The sequence below is a fragment of the Podarcis liolepis genome (genome assembly GCF_965112155.1).
Source record: "Podarcis liolepis genome assembly, chromosome: 1".
Lineage (NCBI taxonomy): Eukaryota > Metazoa > Chordata > Lepidosauria > Squamata > Lacertidae > Podarcis > Podarcis liolepis.
Genome location: NC_139554.1, coordinates 60903614 through 60910201, shown reverse-complemented (window position 1 = coordinate 60910201; position 6588 = coordinate 60903614). Strand labels below are relative to the sequence as shown.

Genomic DNA, 6588 nt, shown 5'->3' with positions numbered 1-6588 from the left:
ACAAATGGAAAAACAAACCAGATGTGCTCCATTTGGTTTAATCTTTGTTTGTCCTGCGCTGATTGCTGAGGGGGGATGAATGGACACAAATGTCCATTTCATCAGGTGTGGGGAGCTTCTCTAGAAGTGGAAGTACAGTGGTATCTCAGGTTAAGAACTTCATTCGTTCCGGAGGTCCGTTCTTAACCTGAAACTGTTCTTAACCTGAGGTACCACTTTAGCTAATGGGGCCTCCCACAGCTACCGCACAATTTCTGTTCTCATTCTGAAGCAAAGTTCTTAACCCGAGGTACTATTTCTGGGTTAGTGGAGTCTGTAACCTGAAGTGTCTGTAACCTGAAGCGCCTGTAACCCGAGGTATCACTGTAGCTATATTTGGCTTCTTTTTACTTCTCTCTTTGCTTTACTATGTTTTGTTGCTATATCTGACAGCACAATGGAGGCTCATTCTACAGCTTCTCCTGGCAGCCACCATTTTGTTTTTCCTACAATGTCTGAGATCAGGCATGACCAAACCTGGCCCTCCAGTTGTTTTGGGATTACAACTCCCATCATCCCTAGCTAACAGGACTGGTGGTCAGGGGTGATGGGAATTGTAGTCCCAAAACAGCTGGAGGGCCAAGTTTCGCCATGCCTCCTTCAGATGATGCATTGTTTCGTGGTCTGCCAGGAAAAATATAATGCCCACTAGTGGAGGAGCTATCATTTCAGTAGTAGCCACCATATTGTTTTCCCCACAATACCATGGAATGAAGAGACCTGCAGGACCTTGTCGGAAAAAGTAAATATGGGCTGCCTGGATCGATTAGAAAAGCCAACTCCTCCACTTCTACTACCATGGCCAGCTGCAAAAAACAAAACAAAACAAAAAACAAAAAAAGCGAAAGGAGCAGGGTGGGGAGTATGCTAGCAAATGCCTGCCAAAATTAATTGAATGTTGCCTAATGAGATTAGAATTTCAGTAACCTAAATTTAACAGTAACTCCCTCCCTTCAGTTCTCACACATTCCTAAACTGTAACATTTTGACAGTGGAAAAACAGAGTTCTCCCAGGCTACAGCAACTATTTTCAATGCCTTATCATACACAGCTCAGATCACAAGCGCCATTATACACCATTCATTAATCATCTGCGATTTATTTATTTACTTGAAATATTCATATACAGCCTTTCTGCCTGACAACAGGGCTCCAAGACAGCTGACAGTAAGTGAAAATGAATTCCTAGGAACACATAATATGATTATTTTACAAGGCTTTGGTGTCTTATGAGGGCTCTGAGGGGATGGTAATGGAAAATGTCCACTCCTCAGGTCTTAGATATTGCTGCTGCTCTGTCTGTTTACTCCACATTCTTATACAAGTCATTGATTAATTATATGATTAAATCTAAATAATGTATATGCTGCCAACTTTGCAATAGAGGGGTCTTTCTAAGATAGTGAGCTTACAATTTACAAGCGCTCGTTCTACAAGGCCGCCTGTAATATTGTCTTCCATTGCTTCCACAGACAGGGAAAACCTTTTTATTTAAACAGGCATTTGGACTAGTGGCTGTTTTCTTTTGTTCTGCTGCTCTATAGTTCTAATTTGATTATGTTTTTTCAACTGGCCGTCTTTTCTTTTTTATCTGCTTTTATCACTATGTGTGTGATATTAATTACTTGTTTGTGGATTGCTTGGTTTTATAATTGAGTTCATTGTTGTTTGTTTGCCACCTTCATAATTTTTAATGGAAAGATGGGGTAATAATGTTTGTACTTTTTATTTTAGAAATATATTATTGGGATACATTTTATTGTGTAGTTCATATTTTTATGGTCATGATCACTCCAGGCTCCCATGAAAGGAAGGGTAATATAGAAATAAAATGAAATAATAAAACAATTATATTTCTATAACCAAAATAACTGGGGGGGAAATAGGCAACTGTGCCTCTAATTCAGTAGGGTCCATCAGTAAAGACTAATTAACAAAATGTTAAGTTGATTAATCTACTGGCTAAAAGTTGCAGGCTTTCTCACTTTTCTTAAACATTCTCCCGGCCTTGCATCCCACACATAACTGCTGTTCTCTCCCAACTGATAAATCACTTCAGATACTTTTACTAGATACAGTGGTACCGCGGATCACATACGCTTCAAGTTACATACGCTTCAGGTTACAGACTCCACTAACCCAGAAATAGTACCTTGGGTTAAGAACTTTGCTTCAGGATGAGAACAGAAATCGTGCTCCGGCGGCGCGGCAGCAGCGGGAGGCCCCATTAGCTAAAGTGGTGCTTCAGGTTAAGAACAGTTTCAGGTTAAGAACGGACCTCCGGAACGAATTAAGTACTTAACCCGAGGTACCACTGTATTTTTAATCTTCTTCCCAGAGTACCTGTCCTTCCCTTTGACTGACTAACAGAACAGACTAAGGGGCAGATCCACACTGTACATTTAAAAAATATTCAAAACTATTTAAAGCAAATTACTTTATTCAAAGATTCATAGGAACTATAGTTTTCTGCTCAAAGAGCTAGCCTTTCTAGCACCCTTAACAAACTAGAATTCCCAGGATTTGGGGAAGGGAGTCATGTGTGTTAAATGTGCTTTAAATGTATACTGTAGATCTGCCCTAATAGACACTTATGTGCTGAATAGAAGGCTTATCTTCCATTATGTAAACATGAGATACTACAGCATCAACACTGGAGAATGTTGGAAAAATGCCCAGGAAGGGTGCTACCTTCCCAAGACACTGAGGCGTCTCTCCGGTAGTCACTCTCTGGATGGAAACTGCCCTGAGTCGAGAGAGACCGGTAATAAGCGACCCCTCCATCCTTAGAGGAGCACACTCGACTTCTGGTATCCCATCACAGAAGAAAGAGACAGTCAGTAGTCAGTCTACTCACTACTTTATTTACAGACTGTATGTGGAGCTCTCATCCTACATGTCTGCTCTCCTGAGCAGCTAGCACAGAAGTACGAATCGACACTTACTTCACTCAGAAGTGAAAGTAACTCTCCAGTTACTGAAAACAAGCAGAGACTTCCTGTCTCACGCTCCCAGACATCATTTGATGTCAACAACCATTGTGCTGCTTCTCGCAGCTGGTGAGATATAAAAATCCCAACAGAGAGATCCACTGAGGTGGGTGGGGCAGACTTCCTTGCCATTATATGTCAGGTGCCATTTTGAATCAAGATGGCAGATCAAAACATGACTTCAATGTCACTTCACCCATTTTTGGGCATAGGTTTGGTCTCCTCTTGAGAGAGCCCCAAACTTGGCAAGAAGGTTCCTGATGTGGATCAGGAAACTTCATTGTCATTTGGACACTGGGATCCATTTTAAATCAAGATGGTGGTCCGAAATATCACCTGAGCATGACTTCACCCATTTTTTACATAGCCATCTCTCACAATACCATTGCCAAACTCTGCATGAGCATCCCTGAGGTGGGTTGGCACTCTCTGTCAACGTTTAGCTGCCAGTCACTATTTTGAATCAAGATGATGGACTAAAATGTGATTTTGGCATGATTTTACCTGCTTTTTGGCATGACAGGTCCCAACTCACAAATTGCACTATCCATTTAAAAATCACACTTTTTGTGTGTTTCTAAAAATTACCAGGCAGTGCCAGACACTCCGTGTTGGTTGTTCACAGAGTATAGAAGCTGGGCATAAGCCGGGAAACATTAGAGTAGGAAGCAAAATGGTTAAGAATACCACTCTCCTTTCCCTCATTTTCTCTGGTCTATTTAGCAACTAGTTAGCTATAAGTTGCTAAAATTACACAGAGTGCATCTTATTCACCAAATTAACACAATTAATTTGCATAATATGCAAATTTTCTTGGCCTGAGCTGGGAGTTTTACATATGGCAACCTGCTTAGAAAGCATTCATAACTGTGTGTGGATTATGCATGCATGTTCTTAGCTAATGAAAATATCAGATGGCGTGCCCCAGGAAACAATAGCAACCCTATACATCAAAACCTGTTCGTTTTCATACGATTCATGGTGTTAAGTGTAAATTCTTGGAATAAATGTACCAGCAATGTATACACCGATGAAATTTTTGTTTTTAAAAAAGGAGAAATCAGTCTTAATATCCTATTGCATCCTACTGCAAGTAATGAATCCTTATGTATATGCATATACAGTGGTACCTTGGGTTACAGACGCTTCAGGTTACAGACGCTTCAGGTTACAGACTCTGCTAAGCCAGAAATAGTACCTCGGGTTAAGAACTTTGCTTCAGGATGAGAACAGAAATCGCGTGGTGGTAGCGCGGCGGCAGCGGGAGGCTCCATTAGCTAAAGTGGTACCTCAGGTTAAGAACAGTTTCAGGTTAAGAACAGACCTCCAGAGCGAATTAAGTTCTTAACCTGAAGTACCAGTGTACTGTAGAATACCATACCCAAATACCAGGATGCAGTGTGTGCCTCACAGATTAGGTTTCTGAATTGAGGTCTCAAGACAACAAAACTTACTCAGCAGATCCTTATATCGCTTGTGTCATATCTGCATACGAGTCAATTGGAGCAGCAAGGTTAAGCTTCAGTATAATTATTGCACAAATGCAGCCATTATTCAAACGAAAGAATGCAAAACAAAGTCACAGCAAGGGGGAAACTAGCCAATAAGTGCTGCATCAGACATCTTCTCTTTTTTACCTGCATAGAGATAATCCTGTGTATCATGTCTTGTGTGTATAATGTGTACAGTGTCTTGTGTGTGTATCTGTGCATGTTACATACCCTGCAACTGCTCTTTTTAGTCAACTACACGGCTCATAAAAAAGTGCGAGATCACAGTGCTAAAAAATGCACATGTATAAATTTTATGGGATAAATAAGAAATACGTAAGAAGGGGGTGGTGCGACAACTGAGAAGGCCCTCTCCCTGGTTCCCTGTGACCTCTAAGGGAAGGAAGGAAGGATGCTGTTTGTAGTTTCCTGGGAATTGTACCCCCACCCCCACCCAGTCCACTGCAATACCACAAAGCCAGGTAAGGGAACTTGTGTAACAGCACTAAGAATAAAGCTGTACAAGATATGGAGAGCTAATTTCAAAACCTGCTGGAAGTGAGGTTGTCCTTGGTTTAACTCAATAGAAATTGGCGAGGAGTGGAGCAGCACAGCTTTACCTCTTGATAACCTGTGTTGTTTTGCAGTGGTCTGTCCTTTGAGTATGATTCCATTAACTTTGAAGTGACTTTGATAGCAAGACTCTTTAATGCAAAGGGAATCCAAACTTGCTCAGTTTATGAGAACTGATGAGCAATGAGCCAGAGGTGATATGAAAGTAGGCAAACATTTAGCTGCTCTTAATTACTATTTATAGTTCTTCTGGCAGTAGCTATCTTCTCACTTTATAAATGACTTGCATAATTGCATTAAGCAGGGTTGCACATAACACTTGTTGGTCAATTACTTCTTAAATTATGTATGTTTACTAGATTAGAAAACATTATTTTTTCCTTTCACATGTAAGCCTCCAGTTCTAAATATACACTTAATGTATCCACAATAGTGTTGGCCATTTGTACTTAGAGACAGTATGTGGATGGGTGTTTTGCTAGCAGGGTAAGCTCTTGTATATAAACACCTGCCTTTATTTCTCCAGGTATGAAAGAGGTTTTAACTCAAATACGGACAAATCGATGGGTGCCTCATTCCGGCCTCCAAATTGTCTGTGAGACAAATGTGTTCGCTCCACCAGGGCAAGAAATCTGCATATTAATTAAAAGAGTAACAATACCAAATGATGCTGCGAAGTTAATGTTGTCCTGGGGCTTAATTGTCAGAAAGTTTAGAAGTTAACTCTAATAAAGTCAAATCATTTGTGATGTTATTAGAATTAACTTTTGAACTTCCTTACAAGAATGTTGAATCATTTCGGTTATGTGTACGCTAATATTCGCAAATCACATGCACATACACGTTGTAGCTCAGTGACTGAGCTGGTTAAACAGGAAGCAATGGAGTCCAAGGATTGGTGATGCAGCCAGTGGAGATGAGTCCATTAGGGCTAATGGGTCACTGCTGTAGCAGCCTCACCCTGTCCCCAGCCAGCCCCCACTTGCTTGGCCTTTCATTTACAACTTATCCAGGCAGTGGCATAGGCTGTTATCTTCCTGCTCCTCCTTAGTCTCAATGTTGCACTTGTACAAATCAGCAGGGAGGACAATGCAAACAAAACTAGAATTGGCTCTGTCTGTCATTGGCTCTTGCTCCACCTACTTTTGATATCCACCTGCCTTACGTTCTACTGGCCTGCCTCCACCCCTAGGGAAGAAATGGCAGGAGCTGTCCTCTGGGGTCTCCTGGCCTCTGTAATTCAGAGCACCCCTCCCCATACAACAGCCTTTGATTCCCACTTCAACCACCCAGTTAGCTTGATTTGCCCCCCCCCCCGCCCTGTTCCTGATGTAAACTTCACTCCCCCCTTCTTTCCTGGCTGGGGTGTGTGTGCCATTTTGTGGTTCACCTCAGGAGCCAAAATATCTTGGGTCAGCCCTGCCTGTTGGGCAGAAGCTACGAAATTTTTCTGCACACGTGACCACATTCAGATGGGTGAACTAGTGTGTTCACTG

The 6588-nt window shown here is 41.6% G+C and overlaps 1 long non-coding RNA gene across 1 annotated transcript in view; it reads left to right on the top strand.

Annotated features, from left to right (window-relative positions):
• The first annotated feature begins 1052 nt into the window (after positions 1–1052).
• The window catches only part of LOC310689184, a 107453-nt gene continuing 101917 nt past the window's right edge, over positions 1053–6588 (top strand). Inside the window, exon 1 of the long non-coding RNA XR_014517385.1 lies at positions 1053–1206. This is a non-coding gene — a long non-coding RNA (uncharacterized lncRNA). The remainder of the gene's footprint in view (positions 1207–6588) is intronic.